Genomic DNA, 16,402 nt, shown 5'->3' on the forward strand with positions numbered 1-16,402 from the left:
GAAAATCATCAGGAAGTTAGTTGTTCTTGGCACGAGGCTTTGTCATTTTCCATCATCCACTTGGGGGCACAACTTTCCTCACAGTAACTGAAGAGACCCTTGGAGTTAGGGGAGTGGCCTTGCTTTTCTCCTGTTAAGAACTCTAGAATCATAGAATTTCAGAAGGTGAAGAGCTACCCTTTTTCCTCATTTTACAACAGAGGCGCTAAAGCCTAAGGAATGTAACATCACGCAGCAAGTCAGTGTCTGGAACAGGAACACACGAGGTTTTCTAATCCCTAGTCGAGTCTTTAATCTCTCCTGATGTTTTCCACTCTCCCTTTTTTGGTCTAGACATTTTCCTTAGCTATTCAAAGTATGACAAAAGGCTTCACATTAAATCCCAACAATGCTGCAAAACATCTTCAGACTTTTTCAGGAAAGTTAATGTTAAGTCAGGGTATTTATAATTTCATATTTTGGCTTCTTTTCTTACAGTAGTGGGGTGAATGGTGGAATACTTGATAATACAATGCTGTGGATAAGTACAAGGAAATCTGAAGAGAGAAGAGATACTTGTTTGAATCACTAAAAATCTAAATGAATGTTCATTTCTAAAACGTCTCAATCTGTGTAAAAATGGGTAAAAATCTTTGTTTCATTAGCATACAGGCCAATAACAGCTCCAAAGGTGTCATCCAGAAACCAGAATTCATTTCAGGTAGATACTCATCCCAGTGGACATAGAAGACACGGTCAGCCTTGTATTAAAATTACTAATGAGCTTGTCTGTCTTCTTACATGCCCATACAGGAGCTCTTTGATAATCAAGTATCGTTAATCTTTTTTAACTTCTAGTGCCTAGGACAGCCCTTGGTACATATCTAGGAATTAACATATGAGATGAATCAAGTGCACGCCTAGAATTGAGGTCTTCTACTTGCCTTGATATAGGTGGTTGGTGATGGCAAAACACTTCCTAGTTCTTTTGAGGTGGAGCAAATAGCCATCACTTATTAGTTGTTTGTAAGATATACTTTCAGAAACAGGTTAAACATAATACTGGAGCTATTGTCAAATGTTTACAAAGAGGAATAGTAAGGCATGAAGATAGTATGACATTAAAAGTAACAAGTTACTACTTGAATGGGACATGAGATACATTGTAGGTTTTTGTAAATATTTGCCCCTTTTTTCTACTAAAAAAGGGCTTAATGATAAAGATATGAAGTATTAGTATTTAATATCTACTTAGTACTATATGGCACATCAAATTAAACACTGGACGTATAGATAACAAAGCATTTATAAGCAGTGCTTTGAACTTTATAGCTTCATTACATGTATATAGGACTTACAAAGTTCTGTGTACTGCAGGGTCAAAAATGCAGGAAGGAACAAGCGGAATGGTTAAAACACGCAGGAGAGGTCAGGTTCTCGTGATCCCTCCAGTAGGCACTATAATAGAAGCAGACCCTCCACTTGTCCAAACCACAAGCAGATGTCATTACTCAAGAAGATCTTAGCTAGCAAGACTTTCGTGGGTGGTATTTGTTGAAGGTTGAAAATATTTTCAATTTGGTACCTATAAACCAATTATTCTTTGATAGAGCTGCATTTCTTAAAAAGAGTTTGAATTCTAGGACAAGCTCAGTCTCAGGAAGTTTGTATGTCTTAGAGCAAAATCTGTGAAATGTGTTCTACCTGAATTTCTTAATTTGCAATATTTGGGACCAACCTTATATCACCATGAAGAGGGTTACACATTTCTCCATAAGGCTGTGAGCCCCTGGAGGGCAGAGACGGTATACTTGTCTCTTATGCACTATAGTACTTGGCATGTATAATACTGTAGCAGTAATTTCTATTTATTGAACATTCATTTAATGGTCAGTAATTATATTAATTTAATAATATCAAAACGTTAATAAATTAAATTCTATTAATTTTAGGCATGCCTCTAGGCACTTTAAACACATTACGGTGTTTAATGCTTATACTAACTTTGCAAGGTAGATTTATTATCTCCATTTTAAAGGGGGAGAACTAGACTCAGTAGGTATAGGAATCTTACTAGAAAGTGGCAGAGCTAAATTTCAGGGTGAGATTTGTCAGATTCTACTAGGTCTGTTTCCTTTCTTACATGGGGTCTGTACTCAATAAATGTTGAATGAATGAATGGTCTTCTTTAAAATCTTTATAAACTACGTGACAGTTGCCTGGTATGCATTTAATTTTAAGCGACTAATGGGACATTAAAACTTTAAGGAATTATTGACGTGTTTCTAATAGCACAATAGCAAACACCCAGACATCACATTCATTCATAAGCTTTGGGCATGTTCCAAAGATTCTGATACACCTTGTTTGTTCACTTCCCGACACAATGCATTGATTTGCTATCATACACCCATCAGGGAGGGCACTCCTTACTCACACAAGATACCTTCTTTTTACATCACCACTTTGATAAACACATGTTCAACTGAAATCATCTTGAGTAAGATTAGGGATATAAAAGTGTGATGAACTGACATGTAATTCTCATCATGATTACGAAGTGCGAAGTGTACAGAATCCTCCTGATCTCTCTAGGCAAAGAATTTTGCCAAACACTCTGTGTCTCATCACCATTGGAAAGAGTACCTGGAACAGTTTGCAAACTCAGTCATTGACTGCCAAGCTTGAATCACATCTTGAGAGAGAACAAAGAGGAAGTGATTCGGTGTTACATGACGATAATCTAGAATTTTTATATGAACCTTTATCTTAAGTAAGGTTGAATAAAGCAGTGAACAAAGAGTAAGATTTGTAACTTTTACATACCTTTACTATATGCCAAGAAATACTCACAGTGGTCTACTTGAATTTTCTCTTTTAACCCTCTCACTTAAGCTTTCTGTGAGGAAAGCACTATTAACTCCATTTTACAGATGAAGACCCTGAGCAGAAAGCACAATTGCCAAGAGTCACATAAGTAGCAAGGAGTGAAGGCAGGACTCAAACCAGCATCTAACTCCAGGGTCCACGTTCTTAACTTCTTTTGAAACTGCTTTTGAGAAGTCTTCCTTGACTCAAGGATTAAGAAACTTTGACCCAGTATAGCATGTCTGTGAACATCTAAAATTTAACATGTTCAACACTATTTCCTCTCCACTGCACCATCCTGGCCCTAATTGCCTCTCCTCTTCTTCCTTTATCCTTTATTTCTTTTCACATAGTTCCCAGACTTGAAACATTGGCATCTCTCAATTGCCTAATATTTAATTTGTTACCAAGCTCCATGATTTCTTTTTGCAATGTGCCGTGAATCTGTTTCTGACTTTCCCCACTTAATTTGCACTACTTCAGTTCAGAGCTCACTACTTCTCGTCTAAGCACTTGTAGTCATTTTCTGCCTAGTTCTCCCACTTCCTTGTTGCTGTTATTATTATGATTATCAGCACATCCTATTATTATTCTAAGATTTATCCTAAAGCTAACCTGTGATGATTCTTGTCCCCTGATTTTTAAAAACAATTCTTTCATCTCTTTGCATATAGAATTATGTCCAAATTTCTCACCTAAGGCTGTGGGGAGATGAATTGAGAACCCCCTCTTCCCAGCTGCTATCAGAAAAGACCTGGGGATTTTCCCAGCCATTTTCAAGTAAGGTTGTGGCCCTCCAGTTCAAACAGCAGCCACAGGAAGTAGTCACATGCTTCTTATCATAATAAGTCCTGAGTTGTTATTTCACAAGCAGGGTGGGCAATCAAGGCCCTGTTACAAAAAGAAATATTATATCCTTATAGGAGACTAGAGTGTGTTGTTTTTAGAAGAAAATTAATGTTTGTTATAGTGAGATGTGTTTTCCTTTGATGGTAGAGCTTCTTCCCGCACCTTGGGGGAGCAAAGCCACTTACCCTTCTTCAGAGCCTGAAAAATCCTAAGCAAAGGAAAGGCTGCTTTAGTATTTGGTTGAAGGTCAAGGATCCAATGCTGGTAAAATACAAAAAGGCAAATAGCCTTCTTTTCTTACTGGAAAAGAGGTGAACCTTTGAAATGAAAAGGATTAGGATTCCACAGGTAGAGAACTGAGATTGAAAAGAGATTATGAGATGATTGTCAGAGGGATTTAAAAGATAAACCATGGCTGGGAATGAGAGGGGTGAGCTCCCTCTCTATCGTTCTCTGTAAGTTTAAACTCTTACTCTGATTTTTTCCTTTTTTCACCCTTCCCTTCCCTTCCTTTTGTTTTCCTCCTCCTTCTCTCACTTTTTAGTACTTACCATCTCATGATATAAGTCAGTTTGTCTTATTATTGTCTATCTCCATCTACTAAAATGTAAGCCCCATGAGGACAAGGAACTTTATGTTATTCACTGCACAAGTTACTTGCTCAATAAATATGTGTTGAAGGAAGGAAGGAAGGACGGAAGGAAGGCATGAAAGAACCTCAGAAGGGACAAACTATGAACAGCCTTTCCCCATCGTGTGTACTGAAAGGGACTGAGTTGCATTCTGTTTCTCTGTGCTATTCTGCTTTGGGAAGCTTGCCTGATCTTTTAGGAGGTGAGTTGCTTAAACGTGGAAGAATCTCATAAACCTAATATAGAACAAGAGGAGGAAGACACAAGAGAATGCCTACAATATGATTCCACTTACATAAAGTTAAACAGACAAAAGTAAACTATGTTGTTAAAGGATGCTTCCATGATTGGTAAGACTGTTTTTTTCTTAAAAGCAAGGAAATGGTTATCAAAACAGGATAATGAGAGTTAGAAAGAAGGTGTGATTGGCTGGGCTATTTACCGGCCAGTATGTGCCCACACAGTCCTGCAGGTTGATGCTATTCTGACTGTTCTGAGGCTGGTCCTCAGTTGGTGCTATTCTGACTTTTCCATGAACTTGAAAATACCTTGAAGAATAGTCCCCAGTGAGTTGGAAGGTGTTACGGTTACTCTTATTGCATAATAAAGCACCAAGCAAAACTTGGTGATATAAAAAACTCATTTTATTATGCTTACAGATTTAGCCAAAGATTGTAGGACTAATTAATGGCTAAGCTAGGAATTGAATTAAAGACTCCTGAATTCCAGTAGTTACTTTGTACACTCTGCCCCTTTGCTTTCCTTTCATTGTTTTTCCTCTTCATCAAGTATTTTGGTTTTCAGGTAAGCAGGAGAAATAGGGGAGGCAATTATTATCTCATGTCATTCACTTACTAGGTAAGCTTCAAAGCTGGAGATGGCCTTTGACCTGTCTCTTGATTTGTGTGAGAGCTTCCATCTGCCAGCCTCTGCTCAGGCCAATATTTGGTCAAAATGAGGAGAGAACAAAAGAACAAAAAAATGAGGTAAAGGAAGCAAGTCATCTGAAACATCGACTAAGAGATTATACTATTATACTTATGACAGGAGGAGGGAGGAATGGTTTTTCCTAAACAAACTGGTCAAAGAAAAGCTGTGGGTGAGGTTAGATAAAGTCACATGCACATCCTGGAATTCTAGACCTTTATACAGGGCAGATTCTTGTTTTGATTGTGTAAGACATCAGTATAACTCATGGTAAAACAAAAGCTAGGATTCCTGTCAGGTTTATCAGCCTTCATGCTGGGAGTGCCCCCTTACTCTGATGTGATGTTGACAGGCTGGCTCTCCCCTCTGTCAGGAGCACAGACACATTCCGTATATGTGGAGTAAAGTCCATATGGTAGGAAGAGGTTCAGAAATGTAAAACAGCGTAGACCAGACTGGCCATTTACGCTCAAAGTTTTAGTTGCTGGTTAGCTTTCTTAAAAGTGTATTCTCAAAGGAAGAAGAAACACACACCCACAAAACACTGCCAGATCCCTTATTCTCATGCTAGTTTTTAGTCTCATTTCAAAATTTTCTCACATGCACATTTGTCTACCCAATTAGAAGACTTTGTCATAGAGCGTGTGGTGAAATACTTGTATTTTTTTTTTTTTTTTTTTTTATGCGTTACGCGGGCCTCTCACTGCTGTGGCCTCTCCCGCTGCGGAGGACAGGCTCCGGACGCGCAGGCTCAGCGGCCATGGCTCACGGGCCCAGCCGCTCCGCGGCACGTGGGATCCTCCCAGACCGGGGCACGAACCCGTGTCCCCTGCATCGGCAGGCGGACTCTCAACCACTGCGCCACCAGGGAAGCCCACTTGTATTTTTTAAAAATTGGAGGCAAAAGGGCAATAATGTCCTTATGCTTTGGGAACTGCTGCAGAGGTAAAGCATCAGAGAATTTGTCCAGACCACTTATTCAGGTTAGTTTATACTTGCCATCGAAAATAAAATTCCAGTGTTTAGAAAGTTAAAGAGAATATGAAACATCTCTTAAAATAATTTTTTTGGTGTGTCTTATAATATACCAACCAAACCTGTGGGTTAACATTGCTATGTAATTTTTCACAGTAATGACCTCTGAGTCCTTTTCCTTCAAATAGTGTATGAATGGCCTTTATTGTTTGCACGGGAAGGGACTTTCCTCACGCTTGTGCCCATCATGCCACATCTCTCGCTCATTTCTGAGTGGCCAACTGTGCTTTTCTCTGCTCCTGTGCTTTCTTGTACCCCCTTGCTGGCTCCAGGTCACCCACACATCTCCAGACCTCTTGACCTCAATGGAGGCAGAGGGCATCAGCGTGGGAAAAGCCCCAGCTCACATCATCATGCTCTTCTTTCTGGCTCTTCTCTGTGATATGGATTTTAAATGACTTTCAGTGGAAGACACATATCAATAAAAACCAGGCAATAAGTAGGCTGAAAAAAAGAAGAAAAGCCAAAGAGGTCTGGATAATCCATAAACTGTTGTTAATCCATGCTGTTGTTAACCACTTCTTTTTTTAAAGGTGGTAGGAGCAGAATTCTAGAAGTTAGAAAATAAAGAATATTTCATTTTGGGTCAACCAAACTGACTGTGAAATCTTCCAGAATCAAATTTAATCTCTCTCTTTAGGATTTTTTGTTACATTTTTGCTCATGGTGTTTTTGAAGTGATGTACTAACTATATATAAAATATAATAGCTGGGCTTCCCTGGTGGCGCAGTGGTTGAGAGTCCGCCTGCCGATGCAGGGGACGCGGGTTCGTGCCCCGGTCTGGGAAGATCCCACATGCCGTGGAGCGGCTGGGCTCGTGAGCCATGGCTACTGAGCCTGCACGTCCGGAGCCTGTGCTCCACAATGGGGGTGGCCACGGCAGTGAGAGGCCTGCGTACCGCACGCACACACACACAAAAATCAATAATGTGAAGTTCAAGAGAAGGTCATTGCATGAAAATCTTGGTAGTAGTAAAAAGTCCTTCAATAACTTCCTAAAACACTAAGGTTTACACTAAACTTTGCATTTAGAGATGTAGCTAAGATACAGGCTAAAATGTAAAACTGGTTCTGTGTAAAGAATTCTTGAAACCTAACTCCTGAACAAAATTTTGGGATATTCTTGCAAAAAAATCTGCCTTTCCTCTTACCTAACCCTTACCCTGTAACCTGTTTAACCCAAAAGCCAAGTTCCTCTTTGCTGTTCCTCATGGTTAATCTTTCACAGAATCTTTTGGTGAGAAGTGGAGGATTTTTCTCTGAAAGACCATTCAGAGAGAAACAGTACTGCTTTGTTCCTTCCTGTGATTTCCCTCCCCACCAATTGTTTTTTTTATTAAATCAAGTGCACTTATTTTTTATCATATGAAGGTTATACAGCCTGGACTAGATATAAAGCTTCAGAAAGTCCCTTCCAGCCACTGGGACTCTGCTGTCCCTGAATTCTCAGGAGGTCCCTTAATAAGGTATTTGCTACTGAGATCAGTTGTGTTGTCCTTTTTTTCCCCCTTTATTAAAATAAAAATAACTTTATTTTTTGTCTTTATTATGAAGCTTCATAACATTCCTCCTTTTTGTTGCTATAGTTTTGGTTGGCTCTGCCAAAGATCAAAGCTGATACATCCTTCAATCTTCTAGGATTCTTCTTTTTTTAGGTACCAGGCAAAAACTCCACCGATCCATCTACTCTGCCATTTTATTCTCTTTTTGGGAAATCTTGGTCTGAGAAAGCTCCCTATTATCAGAACATAGATTTTTTTTTTTTCTTTTTGACAGATTTACTGAGCTGAGCTGTCTGTCCATCCCTGAAGGACTTTTAGACTCTCCCTTCTGCTTTTCCACCAGTAGCATGAACTTTTAGCACATAGCCCACAAAGTAAGCATATATAGAAGAATTGAACTCATCAGATATTAGTAAACCATCTAAGAAGAGTTACTTCTAATTTTCTAATAAATAAGCTTAGAATTAAATACAAACTAATGAATATTTATCTGAGTGATTATTTGTTAGCTTCAATTTGTTTCTGTTTGAATTCATTTTGATTTTTTAAAAAATTCTCTTTGGGAAATTCCCTGGTGGTCCAGTGGTTAGGACTCTGCTTTCACTGCAAGGGCACAGGTTCGATCCCTGGTCAGGGAACTAAGATCCTGCAAGCCTTGCGGCATGGCCAAACATTAAAAAAATTCTCTTTTCATTTAATTTTGAATAGGCAATATGTGCATATGATTCAAAACAGAAAATTATATTAAAAACACATATTCAAAGAAGTCTCATTCTCATTTACCCATTTCCATCCATACACATAGGTAATCTTTGCCATTAGTTTCTGGTTAATTTTTACTGTGTTTCTTTTTGCAAAAATTAGCAAAAAGATATATGTTTATGTATATTATATATATAATTTTTCTTTTTTTATACAAAAGGTGGCATAGTGTATGCATTCTTTTTCTTTAGTGTATACATTCTTTTGATCTTTAACAATAGCAGTTCATTGAGATCTTTCTTGTTTTTTGTTAGTTTCTGCATAGTACTCCATTATGTAAATATTATAGTAAATATTTTTGATAAAATTATCCCAAAATAAAACTTACAATGATGAAAACTTAAACATTATAAAATTTGATAAAGATTAAAAATCTGTGGAAGAAGGATGTTGGGAAAGATTAGATAAAATTAGAGTTAGTAGAAATACTCATTGTTAAATAAGAGAGATAAATTTTTATATGATGTTTTATTAATCACTAAAATCTGATACCAGAATCAAATCTTTTTGACAAAATTTAAATATGTCAGATTCAGTGAGGGGAAATTGGGTTTGTTAGAAGAGCTGCCAGAGAAAAATCACAATGGGGGAATCTATAATTGGGAAAATACAATGTTCTCAAGAAATTCAATAGAACAATCATAGCTTCAGGGTAATATATAAGTTGGAAAGAGTCAATCGCAATAAAAGTAATTTTAGTTATATTAAAGATAAAAATGAAAAAAAATTAACTGCATTGTATATAAAATTGATCAAAGAATCAAGTTGGCTTAATGGAATAAGCTCTAGAAAATATTTTCTTAATGAAAATCAGTGATGTTTGTATAATTCTGCTTAAAATACTTTACCTACTACCTAGGATCGAACTACATACTGGGGCATAAAGTGGTATCAAAACATACCATACTAACATGTCCTGGGCTTTTTTCCTATAAGTTCTGGCCTTGATTTCTTTTCATCTCCTCTTCCCTTTTCTGTCTTTGAGAGTTTTTGATGTTTCATTTCAGAGCTGCTTAACTACGGATCAACTAGTCTTTTCTGTGAGGCACGTCTTTCTCCCTTCCACTTCCTAACAACTCAAAGCCTCTTTGCTCTTCAAGCCCTTGGTGTCATCAAGTAGGCTGGACCCTCTTTCCTTCCTGCTGTCCTCATCAAGAGTCACAAATCATCTTTGCTGACATTTGCATACTTCAAATATCCGTTAACATATTGAAGAGAGCAACCAGCCTTCCCTGAAAGTGTCCTTACTACCTTCCTTTAAAACTTACCCTGACATTTCTGTCTCCCTGTCTCCTCTCTCTTCCCTAACCTAAATTCTTGACTCCTCAAGGCATGTTTAGTCTGGCTGGGTCCAATCTTATTCTTGACTGGGGGAACTCCAGAAGCCCTTGCTGAGGTGTTCCAGTGATTAAGCATCTCACTAATTCTGCTGCCATTTCCAGATTGACACTGTGCCCTAACTTGGTGATCAGATTTAAGCTTGTGCTTTGTGCTTTTTTTTTTTTTCTTTGTTTTGGCTGCGTTGTGTCTTTGTTGCTGAGTGTGGGCATTTTTTTTTTTAATCTTTATAGGAGTATAATTGCTTTACAATCTTGTGTTAGTTTCTGCTTTATAACAAAGTGAATCAGTTATACATATACATATGTTCCCATATCTCTTCCCTCTTGAGTCTCCCTCCCTCCTACCCTCCCTATCCCACCCCTCCAGGCGGTCACAGAGCACTGAGCTGATCTCCCTGTGCTATGCGGCTGCTTCCCACTAGCTATCTACCTTACGTTTGGTAGTGTATATATGTCCATGCCACTCTCTCACTTTGTCACAGCTTACCCATCCCCCTCCGCATATTCTCAAGTCCATGCTCTAGTGGGTCTGTGTCTTTATTCCTGTCTTACCCCTAGGTTCTTCATGACATTTTTTTCCCCTTAAAGTCCATATATATGTGTTAGCATATGGTATTTGTCTTTCTCTTTCTGACTTACTTCACTCTGTATGACAGACTCTAGGTCTATCCACCGCATTACAAATAGCTCAATTTCGTTTCTTTTTATGGCTGAGTAATATTCCATTGTATATATGTGCCACATCTTCTTTATGCATTCATCCGATGATGGACACTTAGGTTGTTTCCATCTCCAGGCTATTGTAAATAGAGCTGCAATGAACATTTTGGTACATGACTCTTTTTGAATTATGGTTTTCTCAGGGTATATGCCCAGTAGTGGGATTGCTGGGTCATATGGTAGTTCTATTTGTAGTTTTTTTAAGGAAACTCCATATTGTTCTCCACAGTGGCTGTATCAATTTATATTACCGCCAATAGAGCAACAGGGTTCCCTTTCCTCCACACCCTCTCCAGCATTTATTGTTTCTAGATTTTTTGATCATGGCCATTCTGACTGGGTGTGAGATGATATCTCATTGTAGTTTTGATTTGCATTTCTCTAATGATTAATGAAATTGAGCATTCTTTCATGTGTTTGTTGGCAATCTGTATATCTCTTTGAAGAAATGTCTATTTAGGTCTTCTGCCATTTTTGGATTGGGTTGTTTGTTTTTTTGTTACTGAGCTGCATGAGCTGCTTATAAATTTTGGAGATTAATCCTTTGTCAGTGCTTCATTTGCAAATATTTTTCTCCCATTCTGAGGGTTGTCTTTTGGTCTTGTTTATGGTTTTCTTTGCCTGTGCAAAAGCTTTGAAGTTTCATTAGGTCCCATTTATTTATTTTTGTTTTTATTTCCATTTCTCTGGGAGGTGGGTCAGAGAGGATCTTGCTGTGATTTATGTCAGAGAGTGTTCTGTCTGTGTTTTCCTCTAAGAGTTTGATCGTTTCCGGCCTTACATTTAGGTCTTTAATCCATTTTGAGCTTATTTTTGTGTATGGTGTTAGGGAGTGATCTAATCTCATACTTTTACATGTAGCTGTCCAGTTTTCCCAGCACCACTTATTGAAGTGGCTGTCCTTTCTCCACTGTACATTCCTGGCTCCTTTATCAAAGATAAGGTGACCATATGTGCATGGGTTTATCTCTGGGCTTTTTATCCTGTTCCATTGATCTATCTTTCTGTTTTTGTGCCAGTACCATACGTTCTTGATTACTATAGGTTTGTACTATAGTCTGAAGTCAGGGAGCCTGATTCCTCCAGCTCCGTTTTTCGTTCTCAAGATTGCTTTGGCTATTCGGGGTCTTTTGTGTTTCCATACAAATTGTGAAATTTTTTGTTCTAGTTCTGTGAAAAATACCAGTGGTAGTTTGATAGGGATTGCATTGAATCTGTAGATTGCTATGGGTAGTAGAGTCGTTTTCACAATGTTGATTCTTCCAATCCAAGAACATGGTATATCTCTCCATCTATTTGTATCATCTTTAATTTCTTTCATCAGTGTCTTATAATTTTCTTCATACAGGTCTTTTGTCTCCTCAGGTAGGTTTATTCCTAGATATTTTATTCTTTTTGTTGCATTGGTTAATGGGAGTGTTTTCTTGATTTCACTTTCAGATTTTTCCTCATTAGTGTATAGGAATGCCAGAGATTTCTGTGCATTAATTTTGTATCCTGCTACTTTACCAAATTCATTGATTAGCTCTAGTAGTTTTCTGGTAGCATCTTTAGGATTCTCTATGTATAGTATCATGTCATCTGCAAACAGTGACAGCTTTACTACTTCTTTTCCGATTTGGATTCCTTTTATTTCCTTTTCTTCTCTGATTGCTGTGGCTAAAACTTCCAAAACTATGTTGAATAGGAGTGGTGAGAGTGGGCAACCTTGTCTTATTCCTGATCTTAGTGGAAATGCTTTCAGTTTTTCACCATTGAGGACAATGTTGGCTGTGGGTTTGTCATTTATGGCCTTTATTATGTTGAGGGAAGTTTCCTCTGTGCCTACTTTCTGCAGGGTTTTTATTCTTTTTGTTTTTTTTTTTTTATCATAAGTGGGTGTTGAATTTTGTCGAAAGCTTTCTCTGCATCTATTGAGATGATCATATGGTTTTTCTCCTTCAATTTGTTAATATGGTTTATCACATTAATTGTTTTCCGTATATTGAAGAATCCTTGCATTCCTGGAATAAACCCCACTTGATCATGGTGTATGATCCTTTTAATGTGCTGTTGGATTCTGTTTGCTAGTATTTTGTTGAGGATTTTTGCATCTATGTTTATCAGTGGTATTGGCCTGTAGTTTTCTTTCTTTGTGACGTCCTTGTCTGGTTTTGGTATCAAGGTGATGGTGGCCACCAGGGAAGTCCTAGGCTTGTGCTTTGATCAACCCTCCATCTTGTACCCTAATTCCAGACTCTGTATTCCTGTCTTCTCACTTTTGCCTGAATTTCTGTTTTGATAGCCTGTTTGTTACTCCTGTTTCACTATGACTTAATTGTCAGTCTTTGTGAGGGCGTGGAATTGTCAGTCTTTGTGAGGGCGTGGAATTCTACCCTTGAATTCAAGCCTCAGGTCTGGGACTCTGTATCCTGTTTCCAGAACTTCCTGATACCCATCAACTACCTGCCTGACTAGACTTCTGAATATTACCTGCTCCAGACTACCCATGTCTAGGCTCCTCCTATCTACTGCAACACCCATCCTGAATCTCATGTTGAGACTCCCATGGAATTGCCCATTTGACTAGAATCCCCCCATCCCCCCACAATTTTCTTCAGATAGAATGTAGGTCAGGTTATGCTTCTTTCCATTCCTGGACACTGGTTCTATGCTGTAGCATCTGCTCAATTCTAGGAAGTAATTTCTTTTTTTTTTGCGGTACACGGGCCTCTCCCATTGCGGAGCACAGCCTCCGGACGTGCAGGTTCAGCGGCCATGGCTCACGGGCCTAGCCACTCTGCGGCACGTGGGATAGGAAGTAATTTCTTATCCAAGTCTCAGGTTAAGTCTTCATTCCAGATTTCCATTTTGAGAAAACCTTTAACATATTTAAATACCTACATAAACATTTTATTATATCATTATCCACTCTTTTTTGGGTTTATTATAAGCATTAGTGCTTATTCCCTTTTGGGAAAGACATTTTTGATGTTTTGTTTGTTCTACAATGCTCTTAAATATCCTTAAAATAACAAATAATTCACCTGCTATTTACATTTGTCCAAAGATTTCATATCATCACTTTTCCTAAAATAGAAAGGTTGTCCATGATTTACTGAAAACTTGCTATGTGCCAGAGCATGTGGGAACAAAGATAATAAATAAAATGTAGTTATTCTCCTTAAGGAGCTTACACACTGCACAATTAAAATACAGTATGATAAAAGTTCCATCACGTGGGGTATGTGAAAAACTCTGGGAGCACAGAGGTAAGTTTGACTTACCTGCCTTGGCGTAAGAGGATCAGGGGTTGCTTCATAGCTTATGTGAGCTGGTTCCTTAAGGTAAGGATGAGTAAGAGTTTACCATAGAGAACAAGGCTATGCTTGGCAGAAGAACCAGGACCAGAGCATGGCCCGTTCCACTGGAGGAAGTATGAATAATTTGGGTGGACCCATTGTAAGCTCTGTTGAAGGGGGAGGGGCATGAAATATGGCTGGAGAGACAGGTTGGGGACCGCTGGTAAAAAGATCTTACATGCTGTGCTAAGGAGTTGGGACTTGATTGTGCTGGTAATAGGGACCTATCCCTGACAGTTGAGCAATATCTCAGCTGCCTGATGGGATAATCCAGTCCTTGCCTGGTACAAAATGTATTCACAGCATTTTAAAGAATCAGCTCTGGAAGTTATATAATGTTGTTATGATTCTTGCAAAAGGCAGATACCATTGTAAACTTTATCCCTAAAAATCTTTTCTCACATTTTACATACAAATATTATTCCTCACTTTGTGGACACTGTAGAAAACTATTCTTAATATCACTTAATATCAGATTGTCCTGATATTGATTTATTTATTAAATTTGAATTTTATGGTGAGTATAGAATATTTTTTGTGGAAATAGTAACCTTTCATGTGTGTATGTTGGAGAAAGAGCGGGGAGGAGAGAGAGAGAGTTTCCTGGTTTAGCAATGTATGTTTTGTGATTCTTGTTTTAAGACTTCTTCCCTGATTTATTGCTGGGATAAGCTCTCAAAATTTTGTGGCAAGACACTAATAACTTTAATTTTATCATCTAGTTATATAAAAGGAATTATCTGTCAAATAACCATGAAGCTATTTTTAAAACTCTTCCCTTTCACAAATATTTTTCAACAGCTGTACTCTAGAGAAGCATCAAAAAAGAACTCCCGAGGGCTTCCCTGGTGGCGCAGTGGTTGAGAGTCTGCCTGCCGATGCAGGGGACTCGGGTTCGTGCCCTGCTTCGGGAAGATCCCACATGCCATGGAGCGGCTGGGCCCGTGAGCCATGGACGCTGAGCCTGGCGTGCGGAGCCTGTGCTCCGCAGCGGGAGAGGCCACAACAGTGAGAGGCCCGCATAACGCAAAAAAAAAAAAAAAAGAACTCCCGAGAATGGTTGGTTTTCTGCCTTGTTTGTTTGTTCATGTGCATCCTTGTGAAATGCAGCAGGATAGATCATTTATTTGTTCAATATTTTTTAGCATTTAGTATATACCAGGCCTTTAGGTGCTAGGGATGAGGTTTACAAGGGTAAAGGTGATTCCCTCCTTTCTGGTGCCATCTTGATATCTATTAGTCACTTCTTCCTCTGTCCTCCCAGCTTGAGGCTGCTTCATTCCTGTGGACTTAGCCCTCTATTCTTCCTCGGAAGACAATGTTTGAGCCACTGAAATCCATTGCCAGGACCAACCCGAACAGAAAGTACATGGGCCTTTACGTCCTTCCAGAGAGGCTGTAGCCAATAACAGAGGAAGGGGACTTCATCTGAAATGGCTTCTTGCCTGGCTTCCCATTCTCTCTCTTGCTTCCTCGACTCGCTACCAGTTTCTCCTGGGAACACCGGAGGCAGTTTATAACCTGAGACAATAGCCATGTGCATCAATCAGAGTTCTCCAGAGAAACAGAACCAGTGGGAGATAGGTATAGATATACGTATGTATGCATATTATATATAATCAATTCTTTTTATTCACAATCCACAGTAGTTATATTCTGTTAAGTTGTTGTAAACACTGAATTAGCAGATACTTAACCGTTGGTCCTAGAGGAAATACAGGGAGTTCCTGGGGTCACTGGTCCCAGCATTTTCATCAGCTGATCAATACATAACTTTATATGTGTTTCTGTTCGAGGACACCATATACATATATATATATATATATATATATAGAGAGAGAGAGAGAGAGAGAGAGAGAGTCATTAACACCGAACTCATGGCCAACAGAACTGTAACTCGTGCCTGAATGAAGCTTATCTAATACACATATTTCTCTCTAAGGAACTTCACAACCTTCTTGTACTTAGAAACACTAGATAGCACTTTAGTACTATGCTGGGGGGCGTTTTAAACAGCAGAATCAACAAAGAAACATAAAAATACAAAAAAAGTAGCCCTAAATATAAAAAAAGGAAACTTGTTTACAGTATGAGAGCTGAAACAAGAAGACAGAGAGATTTGACTGTTTGACCTCAGGTGGGAATGTGCACACTTGGCAACTCAGATTTTTTGCTGCTCTGTGCGTGTCCATGAATAAGTGCAAAAGCACCACAAGGATTGGTTTTGAGATTACTAATAAATTTTAGTGGGTAGGCAAATTATCAACTACAGAATCTATGAATAATGAGGGTCAACTGTGTGTGTGTATAGGCAAATTATCAACTACAGAATCTATGAATAATGAGGGTCAACTGTGTGTGTGTATAGGCAAATTATCAACTACAGAATCTATGAATAATGAGGGTCAACTGTGTGTGTGTGTGTATATATATATATATATATACA

The sequence above is a fragment of the Phocoena sinus genome, chromosome 7 (assembly GCF_008692025.1).
Source record: "Phocoena sinus isolate mPhoSin1 chromosome 7, mPhoSin1.pri, whole genome shotgun sequence".
Classification (NCBI taxonomy): domain Eukaryota; kingdom Metazoa; phylum Chordata; class Mammalia; order Artiodactyla; family Phocoenidae; genus Phocoena; species Phocoena sinus.